The 15619-nt window shown below is 39.4% G+C and overlaps 1 protein-coding gene across 1 annotated transcript in view; it reads left to right on the forward strand.

Annotated features, from left to right (window-relative positions):
• The first annotated feature begins 1408 nt into the window (after window positions 1-1408).
• BCHE (butyrylcholinesterase) overlaps window positions 1409-15619 on the forward strand; it is a 53620-nt gene continuing 39409 nt past the window's right edge. The window contains exon 1 of the mRNA XM_082767404.1: window positions 1409-1535. The gene's annotated coding sequence lies outside the window, so the exon portion shown is untranslated. The remainder of the gene's footprint in view (window positions 1536-15619) is intronic.

Genomic DNA, 15619 nt, shown 5'->3' on the forward strand with positions numbered 1-15619 from the left:
TCTGTTATTTTCACGTCCTAAATTTAAATACCTTTAAATAAAAAACCCTGACTAAATCTGCTGGCACAGAACAGAATCATTCTTGAGCAGCAAATATCTGACTGAGTATAGCCAGATCTTGAGCAGGGAAACACTGCATGGAAGACTCAGGTCAGCAGCTCCTTTGGCTACAGCAAGGAACAAACTTGCAACAGGGATTAGACCTGTCCGAGCAGCACAGAGTCCTAGAATAAGGGACGGCAAGGAAGACTTGTCAGCATAGCTCTAAAACTGGAAAACATCCTGGTAAGAGCTAGAAGATCTCAGCATCACCCTTCCTGAGAAGTCTCGGAGTCTGAGTCGCCACCAATATTCCTTGTGTTATTTGTTAATCATTAGCCAAATTAGCTAACAGTGCTGGTGTGGCTGTACCTACTTCTGCTGCAAACACACTTTTATAATTTACCATGGAATGAATGATGTTTATGTTGTACTTAATCGATTTCAAAGCATCATAGCAGCCTGGGAACGATCATGTGAGCGTCTGGAGTGAGTCAGACATTATCTCCAGGTTAAGTGCCCGGTGTTGCTTTAGACGGTCAAAACTCAGGACATAAAAGTCTCAGGTTTAGGAGTTTATAAAGCATATGGCAAATACAGACAGGACAGAAGATACAATCTAGTGACAGCATGAGATTTACAACATTGCAGACTGGCAAAAGCTGAACAGTAGAAACTCTTCAACTTGAATTATTTTTCAGATATTTATTTTTAGAGTAAGATTTGATTTTTGATTCAATAAACATACAGAAACATGTGGTGTTTTTTTTTTTTTGTTTAGATTTGTTTTTGTTTTTGTTTTTGTTTTTGTTTTTAAAGATTGTTTTGTATGCCACAGCAGTTAGCTGACTGGGGCACTAGCAGAAAGACTCATTTCTCAGTCCCAGGTACTGAATTGACATCCCACATTCATACAGACGTGGAAGAACAAATATGAAAATTGAATAAACGAGTTTGATGACTAACCCAATATTATGTTAGATTCTTATACTTCTAAATTTCTAATTAAAGCAAGGTGGAATCTATCATATTCAGCTCAGATGGCAAATCTACTCTGTGAATTAAAACCGTGAAGTGCTTAAGGGGAGAAAAAAAAAAAAAAAGAATAGATCTACATGTCCTCATCCCAGTTCCTGGAAAAATGTTCAAAACGAGAAAAAAACTGCCTTCATATCAGCAGCTATAAAAGTACACTGTCACAGGCAAAGGTCTCAGCAAAGTAGGGAAGGCACAAATGTGTGATCAAAGCTGCGCAGAAATACACGTGTTTCCTTCAGTTGTTTGGCAATGTGTCGTTATTTAAGTAAATTATTTACATATAAGAAGTAGCATATCCTCTGAGTCACGTAATGCTCCTGGCTCCTTAAACTTGCTGCTTATCTGACAGCAGGGCAGTCGCAGATATAAGGAGCTCAACTAGTTGGCAGTCCTTGATTGGTCTGAGAATGCTCTTTGCTGAAGGAAAGAAGCAGTGAGACGGAAAATCAGCTCTCGAGGTTTGTCTTTTCTGCTTTGGTTTCAGGTAAAAGTGTTTAAAGCTGTGGAGGTGGAAGTTCTGATATTGTAAGGGGCAGAAGAGGGCAGTGATAGGAGCCTGGGCCTGTTTCTCCCACAGCCTAGGAGCTGGCTGCTGATCCTGCCAGGGCAGCCTCTGGCACCAGACCAGGCCTGCTCATACCTGGTGCTGTGCCTTAAGCTGTGCATGGCAATGGACAAAAGATATTAAGTTGGAAGCTGGGGGTCCTCTGCTGCAGGAGCAATTAAGTAATTACTAATGGCTAAAAATGTCATGTTGGTCCTTTCCATGTATTTGGTGTTGGAAATGAAAAGTGTGCTCTAGGAGAACAAAGAGCCAGTTAATTGCATGGTTTTACCTTACTAGAGTAGCCCTGCAATATTTCTGAATACATCTGGTTTTGGACAACCAAAAAAGGTTATATAGATAATTCTGTCTCACACTGTGAGGATGCAGGGTGACTCTGCAATGCATACAGACACACGAAAATGAGTTCTGAGGTAGTTTGTACCCAGTTTATGGGGGGTCACCCTGATTTAAATGGGTCTGTTGTGGGACTTAACAGTGCTGCAGAGGAAAAGACAACTCCTAAATTGGTTATGGTTAAAAAAAAATAAACATCAACCTTAAAACTGCACAGGAATATTAGAGTGAGAATTGGTATTAGGCTGAGTAAACCAAGTCAGAGGAACATTATGCATCAGTGTGGAATGAAACTGCATGTACTCTTTTCTCTTTAAAGTGTTAGCAGGACATCAAGGTGGAATTAAAATGTTTTAAATGTCAGATGCTTGCTTCTCGTAGCTCCCACCAGGAATTTTCCAATCATCAAAAATCCAGCCATAATAAATGCACTTACACTGCAGTTTGCAGCTATTTCTTTCTAGCTGATAATGCTGTCAGACAGCCTTTGTGCAACAGAAGAAATAGAGCAAACACTTCTCAGCTGATTTCCTGCTACTCCATTGGCATATAAGTGTTGGCAATAAGGGTGAGATGTATAATAAGGCTTCAGATTTAGTTTTCTTTGCTCTGCAGTCATGCCATGAGATAGCAAACCTCAGACCTTAGAGTTCTCCATTAGTTGATGGTGGCTTTGCTAGGTGCTGCACCTCTCTGCTAGGCTGGGGAAGACCTGTGATAGGAGGCTACTTGGAGCTCATCCTCAAGCACAGCTCATCAAAACGCTGCTGATATGCTGGAGATCTCAGAGTTAAAACTTACAGCAATTAATGCAATGCATCTAACATTTCACTGCTTGAAGTGAAGCACCAAGAAATGGCTATTCCTCCTTCACCACACAGGAGTTTCTTTCTTCTCAATATTTCCTTTCTCCCCTCCCATTTCTCCCAGCTGACCCCAAGTCCATCCACAGTCCTTCAAAAAGCACACGATGGGCTCAGACTTAGCTGTAGCAGGGGTGAAGTTAATCACCAATTAATGTAGTGCTGAGGTCAGTGCTGTAGGTAATGAGGCTGATTAACACACATGATCCCACAGCAGTGGTTAGCTAAATCTTTGCTTTCTTCCTTCTGGGATTAATCTCAGTTTATACATTTGCTCCTGGTCAGCCAGTGTTTGGATCCTAGATATATCAGGCTGGTCTGTCAGACAGCTTCAGGCTCCCTGGGATCTTCATCTTTTAAATCTTTGCAGAAATATTTCCGTACTTATACCACAACAGGTATTTTTAAGCCAGCATACTTGTTTTAGTGAGAACGAGCAGCAAATCTGCATTTCTATGGGTTCTGAAAAATGATGTTTCTAGGTTTTCCCAGCTGTAAAACTCTTAGAAAGGCTTTTCTTCCTTCTCTATGCCTGTTTTTCTCTGGCAGAAGTTTGATTGCAATTTTCTTTCCATGTTTTTAAAGTGACTGACTTTAATTTGGATGTATTTTTCCCCTGAAAATCCTTTCAGTCATTGTGGAATTATACAAAGCAGCTTTCTGCACAGGAAAAAAAAAAATCACAAAAAGCATCTGAGACTGTTTCTGCTGGGGGTTGTGTGTGTGTTTATGTGGGTGCACACTGTTCATGGGGAATGCTGCTGCTTTCTGTGCCGAGGCAAAGCAGTTTGCTTCCTACCAGGTGAAAGGGATACCGCAACACTGCAGTGAGATGGAAATCAGGCAGAAGGGTGAGATGAGAGGCTGGGTACCAATCCCTCTTGCCTCCTTTCCATGCAAAGACGGCATATTAGCAGACAGTCTGGTGATGGTGCTGTAACACCAATAATGCACAAATTAGGTCTTGATGCTCCTGGCCCACTCCAGGTCATTCAAGCCCTATTTGGCAGTACCTATCCTGCTTTTGCTTCCTCTGCTTCTTTGTTCCTGTTCCCAGAGTTTCTCCCGTGCAAGAAATGCTCTTCCCTCATTTCTCTTACCAGACTGCGAAAACAGCTGCAAAATAGATGGGGCTGCTGAGCCTGGAGGGAAGAATGGTCACTGGGGGCCCTGTAAACCAAGCAAGGAAGGCCAGAGGAATAATTCTAAGCAGTGCATTTGCACGTAGAAAAATAACTTTTCAAAAAGTAGGGGGTAGGGTGCTATTTGATTTCTTGTTTGTTTTTAACATCTTGGCTCCACTGCTTTTGATGGGCTGCTCTCTATCAGCCTGGTTTCAAAGAAACAAGATGAAATTTTAGGATTGTGAAGAAAAAATATAGATTTTATTTTCAACTAAGTATGTTACTCTACAATGCCAAACCCACTGTGGATTTGCTTTCTTTTTCAAATAAGAATGTAATAATACAGCAGCATGCAACTTACTGTTGTTGATGACTTCAAGACCTGCAAAACTGAGCCCTGTGCAAGTTCAGAGCAGCCAAGGAAATGTGGTAGAGCAGTCAGAAAGCAAAATTGTATCTCAGAGAATTTGCCCGTATCTCTGCACCTGTGTTCATCTCAAACTATCATACAAGCTTATTTTGTTTTGTAATGTCAAATCAAACAAAGTCACGTACTTGAGGACAAACAGTAACATTCAACAGCTCTTGTTAATTTAGGATAGATTGAGTGGAATAGTACAGAAATAAGGCATGAAATATAAGATATTGATGTACTTTCCAGTAATGATGCATATCTTTCTGATTCCTCTGTTTCAATAATGATGCTTTCCAGTAAGGTCAGAATGGACAAGGCTTATCAGGGTGGTGAGGAGAAAGTAAATTCTTTCCCCCCCCCCACCCTCCAAATCTGGTAGGCTGAAACAAGTTGACTCAGCTTAGAAAAAGGATGTAGATGATGCAGATGTCTCCTTCTTATAAATTTTACAGCAAATAAATATGCAGGAGGAGAAAAAGAAATATTGACATAAGAGAAAAGTGGTAACACTCAATAAAAATAGTTGCATATACATTTAGTCTGGAAATGAGAGTAATTTCTAATCTAGTGACTTAGATTGTCAAATGTTAAGAGCAGAGTAGGCAAGAAACTACAAGATTATATTTAATCATACAATGAGTGAAAAAATATATAATGATTTCTTATAACTGTAGAGGTCTGGATATGATGGACAGGAAGTCTTGAGAAATTTTGCTGTGGAAAATAACATTGACTTTTGCTAAAAACCATTTTCAGAAGGGGGAAAGAAAAGGCGAGCAAAAGCTATCAGTTTGCTCCAGCAAATGCATGCTTTTGAGATTATTACAGTTAGTAGGCCTTGAAGTTTAATTAAAGTATTCTTAACAGCTAAATAACACTAAAGGCAATGGACAAACTAAATTTCTAACAAAAAAAAAGCAGAATCCTCAGCCTTACCTTCATCAATGTATTTGAAAGTAAGAGAAAAGGAGATATTGAAGTTTTAAAAAAAAAATTGTCAACATATACATATATACAATTTTGTAGATGTCTCCATCAATACCAATAAAGATCATGGGTAGAATCTGAATTCCTTTCTAGGTAGAAATCAACTGTTGATATCCATCTGTTCCCCTGCAGGGACCCTCAGGACTCAGAACTGCTAATCTTGCATTGTGAATAAAAGGCAAATACTTTGCATGTGCCACACACAACATGAAATAAAATACAATTATTGACTTCAGCTCTACATTATTCTGAAAAGGGTAAATGTACTGTGTACGATGGGAAGCCTTCCAAGAACATTTTTAGAAAAATTAGATATTTTAGTTGGCCTACAGTAGGCAACGTTATTTGTAATGAAAACGTTACCTATTCGCATTCATCAATATGCATTGGCATAAGGGAACTGATTTTCTGAGATCATTGCTTCATCAGCTGACAATGAGAATGAAATGTTTGACTTTGCTTTCTGCCAATTCCCCCTGCCATGATGCCTTAATATGAAATATACCACAAAGCCAACTTTTTGGCTGAACATGAATCAATTCATGTTCTGAATCATGAGTATTCATTGTAGTTAGTATTTTTATCTTGATATATGTGCGTTGGATAATTGAGCCAGATTTCTCTAAATCAGTGTGGCCATAGCAATTTTTCAGCTTTTTTAGATGCTGCACAGTTGAAAGACTTTTGCTGGTTTTGCTGGTCAGAAAGGACAAAAATTGGGTGTAAAACTGTTTTAACACTTTTTAAAGATCTTGTTGCCTAGAAGGCATTTCTGGTTTGTTTCTTCTGAATGTTTTCTATGTTTTCTGTGATGTGGTTTAAACTCGATTCAGGATCAAGGGCATGTGAAACAACAGCAAACTTTTATTGGGTTTATCCTTCTGCTACTAGTAATCTGCAACACATTAGCCATTTTGGGTCACTTTTAAAGAATAAGCAGACACTGAGTTGTTGTTTAGACTTTTGTTTTGAGAATTAAACAGCCGTCACTGAATCCATTAATATCTGTACTGATAGATTAATAAATGTTCACCTGCATGAATCTTCAACTACCATTTTTTCCTAATTGGCTATATTTACTGGAAAAGTGAGTTTTATGCCATTTACTTCCATGTTGAAAGTCTGCCTAAATCCATGGTATGACTTAAACCTTTAGGTTTAAGACAGAGTTGACCTGGTATTTAAATAATCTCTGATGCTAAATACCATTCATTCAGATGCACTAGCAAATTCTTCCACAGCAGCAGCATGGACCCCACTTTTTTTTTTTTTTTTTTTTTTCAGTGTAAAAGGGGAAAAAATATTTTATCTGTTTTGCAGAGCTTCAGACTCACTGAATGATTTGAAAGAAAATTGTCTTTGTTCTGATTTATGAGCAATCACAAGTAACACAGATTCTTCCCTTGGGACATTTCTACTGAAGTGTAACCACAACGAGATTAAGCTTCCTCTTTGCATGCCCTGATAGTCTTGCGGGTACTATTACCAGTTAAGACATACAGACTCATGAGCATGATCTAAAACAAGCAAGTACAAGTATTCATTGCAATAGAGAAGCACATAAAAATTGCTGAGTAAGCTGGTACCACTTTTTACATTATGCTTGGGATTTAAAATGACAAAAATCGGTCCCAGCAGCAAGCCTTGGGGCACTCCCTTATTAACCTCTCTGTATGTCAAGAATTAGCTATTTTTTTCTTCTCCTTTGTTTTTCCTATCTCATGAACAGTTTTTAATCCATGGCAGAAAGTTACCTTTTACCCTGTAGTTATCAAATTTCCATAATGGGCTTTGGTGATGGATTGTGTCATAAGTCTTCTAAAGCTACAACTGAATGGTCTCCTCAGGACTTCTTTTATTCTCTATTAACTTTTTTTGCTGGCATTGAACAGATTTGTAGGGAAAGATTTTTAACCTTTCAAAATATGGGAGATTTTTACCTATTTCTTTATTTTCTAAATATCCTGTAATTTTATATTCACATTTATCACTCAGTGTAAGATACTGGGCTTGACGTAGCAGGAGTTACTTCTCAGATCAGAATTTAAAAAGTGGTAAATCTGAAAACCCTCAACATATAGTTACCTCCTTTCTGAATAGAAAGATACGCATTTAAAGTAACCGGATAGAAGCAGGCTACAACATTGCTATTGTGTTTTACCTTAGCTAAGAATCTGTTTGTATTCTTTGGGAGACTGTTTTGGGAGATAAATCAACCTTGTGGCATGTCATCTGCAACTCACATGTGATCCACAAATCAAGGCATTGCCAGCGCCCTGATGGGAACTGAATAACTGAGTTACATTTCTCATGTCTTGTGTTAGAATGAATTGTGCTCCAGCGTATTCCCACAATGAAAGAAGAGGTGTATTTTTCCCTGTTCTTTTTAATCTGACCTAAAAGATGTTTTTCTCTGAGTACTCTGTGGGAAGGCAGAAGGCACTGTCTGCTGCGTCCTTCAAGGAGGAAAGCAGACAGCATGGCAAAACTTCTCCAGCAGCTAGCAAAAAGTTGAAATGTAGCTGAGGAATTATCCTAAAAGATTTGTGAAAGTTAAGACAACACATAGGCAAATGCTTAGGGAGGTGGAATATAAGATTAAACTAAATCATCTCCAAGTGTGACTCTCAGTTATTTTGTCCAGGTTTAAAGACTTGGGTTCCTGGATTTTGTTGTTATGTAGAAAGCATAGGAGATATCATATCCTGATGGTCAAGAGTTATGCTGCTTTTTATATTAGTCTTAGAAGTATGAAATTAATTGTATTATGGGTAAAATTAGCAGGTGGTGGGCTCAGGTATAAACCAATAGGTACAGTTTTTCATGGCTCATAGTTAACGCTATGGATCTTTGAGCAACCTGGTCTAGTGGAAGGTTGCCCATGGTAGAGGGCTTGGAATTACATGATCTTTAAGGTCCCTTCCTACCCAAACCACTCTATGATTCTGTGATCTTGTTGCCAGATGTTCTGGATGCTAGATGTTTACAAGGCTTCAGAAAGTGCTTGAACAATTTCAGTGAAGAAAATTATCTCGGTGGCAATAAGATACAAAAATATCGACTCTCACTGAGACTCATTTTTTTTGCTGGCTGGGAAGTTTTACAAGCATCATTACATCTACTTTGTTCTTCTGCTTTGATTTTCCAGACTTCTCTGTCATTTGATGTTTTACCTTTGGACAGACTCAGCATGGCTATACACATTCTTTTTATGTAAAATTTCTCTTACTGAATGAAAGATGTTATAACTTCTCTACAGTTAACATTTCTTTAGTCACACAGAGTGGAAAAATAATTTTGAATCGCACTATTGTCAGGGTTGATCAGTCCTATAGAAACAAAATATTAAATTGAGTGTTGGGGAACTTGAGAGAAGGTTCTTTGAATACCATCTGTAAGAGATTTGAAATAATTAAATCTGTTTATAAGTTAGCAGGAAAAGAAATAGCTCAGGTATAAAATATCAGGGAGGGTAATCTGAAAAATAGTCTGTAAACAATACGGGCTAATCCAGAATTCAAATGATTAGCCTAATGCAAATAGCAATGCTGCTACCACTGGAAACAGACCTGATGGTCAGCATCTTGGCCAGCATCTGCCTATTTAAGGTGTCACCCAAGCCGTGTCCTCAGTACACTTGTGGTTTTTGAAATAATGTGTAACTGAAAAAACAAAACAGCCTATGTGTGTGTGTGGGGGGGTGGAATGCAGTAGTGAAAGTAATCTGCAATGACAAACATTAAGGAATGGGTTGTTGGAAACTGCACTGAGTGTAACATCAATTCATGGATCAGCTTTGCAGTGTTTGCGTGCTAAGCCTGTGCAGATGGGTTATTTATTTTCATACCTGAATTTCATGGCCAGAAAACACTGCCAGTGGTTTACAGAAAGAGCCAAAGTCCTATGAAATATACTGAGCTGTAAAATCAAGAGGAAAATGAGTCTGAGAGGCTTGTTTTGTTTCTGGTTTTCTAGGATCTGAGGGTCTTCTCAGTCAAATAACAGCTATCAAGCACGGTAGCGTAGCTCTGTGGGTGATGCATACTGCTTAAGGGCAACAGCACAGCCTGGTGGTTTATGGTTATTCTAATGCATCGGATCAGGTATCTACACAGGAAAATGCAGGACTTTCCTTTCCCCTTAAGCCAACTCATTGCCTGTACAGAACTGAAGCTGTTTCTCATTAATTCGTATGTAAGATACTGTTTTACCTCAGGTTTTCAGAATAAATAGAAAAGATGAGACTGCAAGGGTATTGCAAAAAGATGAATTAATAGGTCTCTTCCTTTCCAACATCTATGATTCTGAAACCTCGAGGCATAGTTGTGGCCAGCTAGTACACGTGTTTTTTTGCTGAATGTGTCTGAATTTTTGTTCCAAGATAATAGCCAGAGGCAGATAACTAAAAAAGAAAAGCTTGCAATATGAACTATGCAAAATTTAAAGAAAAAAAATAGACAAAAAAAAAAAAAGTGTGTTCAGGAAAAATAAGAGTTCATCTTGCTGGCTTTTTCTATAACAATATAGCCAAACAAAATAAATAATACATTAACATAAACTGAATATACAAACACCAATAATAATATTCTCTTTCTTCTGTGTCTTCAGAGTATGTGACATTGGTCAGTGTGTACCTTCTGATGTGACAGTGAAATGGAAAGGGTGCCAATAACATTAATTGCATTTGCTATTTTGCTTGATTTTTGAAGAATGGGCTATGTTATTCCTAGGAATGCAGCTGGTACTGTTATAGCTGCTGAACAAAATTCCTGAAAGCAATAGATAATTTTCAGTTCATTTACAGATCTTACTAAGTGGGTCAAAAGCAAATGGCTGTAGCTAGGAGAGCAGTGCCAGTCCAATGTTGGGGCTGGTCCTAAGTGTAGTTTCTTCTTCAGGCTCCTCAGCTGTGCTTAATTTGACAGAAAAACCCCTTGATGCTAGCCTGTATTGCTTTGAGAGAAAATATATCTTAAGAGAGGCTTATGAAGGCACTGAAAGGCTAAAGTGTTTTGAGCCAAGAAGTAGAATTATTTTTAGCAGTAAAGATTCTTACACCATGGTCACCACAAATAAATGTTCAGGTTTCTCTTTGGATACTTTAGTCTGAATGTGGCTGAAGTATGACTTGTAGTGAAGCGCTTTAGGCCGCTTGGTCATACAGTTACTGCATGTAAAGTTTTTTTTAAGCTCACGCTTAGGTTGCATTTATTTTAGTGTTGTAGCTGGAGTTGGGGATACAGAGGATTCAAGACCCACCATACTTCAGTGGAAAAGGAGATATTGGCAGCATACAAAGGGGTTTGAACTGCTTTGGGAGAGGCTGGTGCTGAAGCATAGCTCCTCCTGGCACTGAGTGCAAAAACACAACTTTATTTCTCACATACGTTTCCTTTTCATCACCTGAAAATGATAACACATTGGTTCAGGCACTGCCAAATACTTTGCTTGTTGCTCAGCTCACGCAGTAGGTGACAGGGTTAATTTCTGGACGGAGAGCCTTAAGTCAGCCATTTTGAGCTGAGGCCTCTCCATCAGGCCCTACTGCTGGGTGGTGGCTGGGGCAGCACAGCCACACCAGTGCTGGTGGGATCGTTCCCTCCACTTTGCTTCCCGTGCTATTGGCCAATACGACCCCATATTTTCATTTTACCAAAAGGAATTTGTCAGCAACAACTTAATTTATGGCTTGGGGACATCTGCCAATCTTGACAATTGAGGATCAAACGCCCACTCAGAGAATCAGCATGTACCCAGTATTCATGCTTGGCTATGAGAAAGCTCTTTTTTTCCATGTTAAATGAAGGGAACATTTATTAGTATTAGTTTCACAGTGCCAGTTGTGCCACCAAACTGAATGTTGTATCAGCATTTACAGTACATTTAGAGGGTGAATCATTGCCCTCATAGGCGTAACAATTCTGTAGTACAAATCCACTGTGTTGCCATATGTGTCCACCAAATTCTGTTCTTATTGCTACAAATTTTGTATCAAATCACTTAGGTCAGCTTAAATTTGGAGAGCAACAAAGTAAACACAATTTTTTGGCTGATTAACATGTCTGTGATTGTTGTAAAAGGGTTTGCTTCCTAAACTAAAGTGATGCAAACAGTCTGCCAAGAAAATGAGCTGCAATATTTTTGTTATATTTTTGTAAAGCTGGTTGTAACACTCAGTCATTAACCCAAGAATAGGTGGACACCTGGAAAGTAAAATTCAGATTACTTTTTACATTCATTGGATCTGTCAGACTCAGGCTCGAAATTTCATCATTTTCCTTTGAGCTAAAACGTTTGGTGTGTTTGCCTAATGTTTTTACTATGCAGTGTTGCAGATGTGGGTAGCACACATTGGCACCATTTGTCTTCGGAGCTGTTAGGGCTGGTATATCAATATCCATGATTCAGGGACGCCTAATATCATGCACTGTCAGGATGCAGTGTATCGCATTAAGAGTCATTAATAGCTCTATCCTGTGCACTGATATGATGTAATGTAACAGCTGTCCCATAGAGAAACTCTTAACACATCCTGTCAAAGTCAGACATGCTAATAACTGCGGTAGGCGCTGGCACACCGCATGGTGACAGTGCCAGCGTCCTGCCTACCAGCAGCGCTGCAGCAATGCCAGGCATATTGTATGGAGTGCTAAAAATCCATGCATTAACGGCTCCATTTTTACCGACATTCTCTTGTATGCCCTGCCAGAGACTGATACTAAATGAGATAAGGTAAGCCAAGATCAGACTTGTTTCATGCGACTTTGAGGCACCGTGGGGACAACCGAGCTGGCAGGCACATGCTTGAACTCCAAGCACAAATGACTTGTCCTCACTGCCTGCCCTCAGCCTACCTCTTGTTTTGCCTGCTATTGACATGCCATCTGCCAAAAACTCCAGACATCATTTCTCACTGACCCTATCTCAGGCAAACACCTCTGTTTCTCACTGCATGGGAAGGAGCTTCCCATAAACATTTAACACAACTCTGTTGCCATACATTCTCATGGCTACATGGTGTATGTGCTTGCAAATGTTACTTTGTGGTTTTCAGTGTGTGTATCCCATGTTTCTGCTTCCACCGGATGTCACTTTTCCTAGACTGAAAACTTTTTTTCACTTGGACTGCCCTTACCTGATGTGTTTACATATCCCACTACAATCATAATTGAAACTACAGCCGTGGAGGGAAAACCCAGTACAACTTTCTGCGAGAAAGGTTTCTTCTGTATAAACTTAAAATAAAATGGCCCTATAATAAATTCCAACAGGCCAATGGTAAAGACCTTTATGGCAGTAATAGGAAACACTGATTTCTAAATGCCACAAATCAGTAAATTAGTTGCTCCTTGGGCACCTGCTATGTCAAATGCTGCTTATTGTCACTGGACTGAGTGGTCATTGTGGTGTCACTAGCATCTCCAGCAGATGTGGGGGTTTTTACTATGGTTGGAGAATCTCACACATGTTGTTCAAGTGAGGTTTTTGGATACATCTTTATGGCATCTTTAGATGAAGAGGGAATATGTCTGTCTTTCAGTCACTTTACTGAATAATTACCCACCAAGGCACAGGAAGCACTTTTGTAACCTCTGCTGTTGAATATGCATCTGTAGTGGAAATGGCTAAGCTGGAAAATCGCCACTTAACTATTCATAAATCCTTGGGCTCCTGGCTCATGTTTTGGCTCAAGTGTAGCATACTGGATGGACAATAATATCCTTGTTGAAGTGCCCTTTGATAGCTCATCCCACAGCCAGAGATACCAAAAGAAGAGTTTGAAAATTCCTCCAACTTGTTTAGCAGGGGTTGTCTTCAGATGCTTAACCTGGATTGCTAAAGGGATAAGAAGCTCTTAGTCCACTGAACAGACACCAGCCCATGTAATAGATATTGATATTTCTTATAGATATTGATCCTATTGACTCATTAGTTGATCTTCCAAAACAAATGTTTATTTGTATTCACTCTGGCTCTGATCTGAAGGCTGTTATGTGCTGGCTGTGCACAGTCCCATTTTTTGCTTGCCAAGCAGATGGTCTTCCTGGGCTGGTTTGCAGGGACCAGCTGAACACATATGGACACAGGTATTGGGATAGGGAGGTACCCGTAGACACACCATGGCTGAAATAGCAAGTAGGGCAGACCAGCGGGATCAATGAAACAGCCAGTTATCAGGATGCAGCGGTATACAAACTGCAGGGCTACTTTTTTTTTTTTTTTTTTTTCTTTCTTCCATTTTGGAGAAGCTCAAATCTGATATCACAGACTGAATCCCCATTTCCCATGCTTGTCATGACATAAATCTAGGCACCCATCACTGAAACATCATTCTAAGCTTTGCCTCAAAATCTTTTGCGTGGTGACACAGTGGGATCTAAAAGGACAACAGTTTGTGAAGAATAGAAAAGAGCTGGATCAGTTTATTTACATTCCCTTTGGTCATACATCTTGTTTCCTGTCTGTTCTGGTACAGTTACCTCACAAACATTTCATACCTTGCCCATCTTCTCTTGACATAGCTTCCAGGTTTCTCTATAAAGTGCTCTGACTCTTGCTTTTCCTGTTTGTGCCCCAGTGCTTAATTTTTATACAGATTTATTGATTGTTTTTCTTACTGTTATTTTATTTTGCTGTTTTACTGCTACAATTAATATTTATTAGAAAAAAAAAACTTCTTATACTCTGTGCTTAAGGATGTCGCTGCACATTTTTTGGCAATGATGAGAACAGCTAACTAAAAATTGAGGGTGAGAATAAAAGGAGTAGGAGAGACAAGGCAGCACAAGAGAGTTAACAAATTGCCCTTCACTTTTCACATGGTTAAGTCCTAAACACTGGTAAATGCCCTTTCACTGGGGAGGAGAGTTCATATTTAATATCAGTACAAGTGTGCTTAATCAGAAAGGAAACACCACAGGCATCTGCATTTCTTTGTACGACATTTAAAATCTTAGGTAGTTTTCATCAGCTGCTGACAAGATGTTTTGCATGAACATGAAAGTTAAAATTACTTGAATGTCTTCACTGAGCAAACCTTAGCCATTGTACATCATTTCTCCCATGGCCCTGGGAAATGCGCTGACGTTTTATTAAAGCTATGATGTCCCTGCAGGCTAGGTAATGCTGGAGATGCTGAAAGGCAAACCATGTAAAACCTGCTTAGTGTGGTGAGTGCCTGCCTACCTGTGGGTTGGTGTTGTTTTTTTTTTGTTTTTTTTTTTTTTCCCCCATACAAGCAAGTTGCTGCTTTGGCAAAAATGCAGGCTCTTAATGCCATAATACTCCATCTGTGCCTTTGGAATCCATTTCCAGACCAAATCCTCACTACAACCTTTATTATGATTAATTATTGTGCACAGAAGATTCCCAGCTGCAGCGGTGGCTCCAACAACACGCACTGGCAGCTCCCAGGCAGAGAGCTCAGAAGTGACTGTCCTTCCCCATGGTACATCCACCAGCTGAGGAGCCCTGGAGTAGTTGGCAGGAACTTCTTCTGATCATTGCCTTTGTGACTTTTAGAAAATGCAGCCTCTGAATCCCAAAGGATGAATTCTGTTTACTGTGAAAAATGGATGGAAATGCTGCTCGTATTCAAGATTGCTATTAAAAAAAAAAAAAAAAAATCTTCAATTTTCAGTAATGCTTTGAGAGAAAACCTATAAAACTCAGGGATTTAAAACAAACCAATGGTGATGTTTTAATGCTCTGTGTGTCTGGATGCAGTTCAGTCTTCCTTATGATCTTGGGCACATCTTTTAATTTCCCAGTATCTCTGGACTGATAAATAGAAAGTCCTTCAGGTTGAAGACTGTCTCTGTGCATTTTGTACTGAACCTGCCTTCAGGCAAAAGGGAGAGAATGAACAGAGAATCACAATGTTCCTGTGACTGGTAAAGTGCCTCTTCTGCCAAACCGATGTGCACGGTGCCCGCCTGCGGTGCCACGTTCTACCTGCATGCACTGAGGTTTTCCTTTCCTGTTCTACTTGCTGCAACCCATGCTGAAGGAAAATCCACTTACAGATTGTTTTCAGTGTTAAAATGCTACTGCGTGGTATGTAGGAAGAGACTGGGAAAAGTCACTGTTTCAGGCTTGTATGATTTCTTTGGTGCAAAGATGAGAGGAAGAAAAGAGGAGTTTATCAGACAGGTCAATATACCAGGAAATTGTTTAGGGCAGAATATACTGGCAAGAAACTAATGGATGCTACTGATGAAGAATAATTCTCTCATGAAAAATGATGTTTCAT

The sequence above is a fragment of the Aythya marila genome, assembly GCF_965140915.1.
Source record: "Aythya marila genome assembly, chromosome: 9".
Taxonomy (NCBI): domain Eukaryota; kingdom Metazoa; phylum Chordata; class Aves; order Anseriformes; family Anatidae; genus Aythya; species Aythya marila.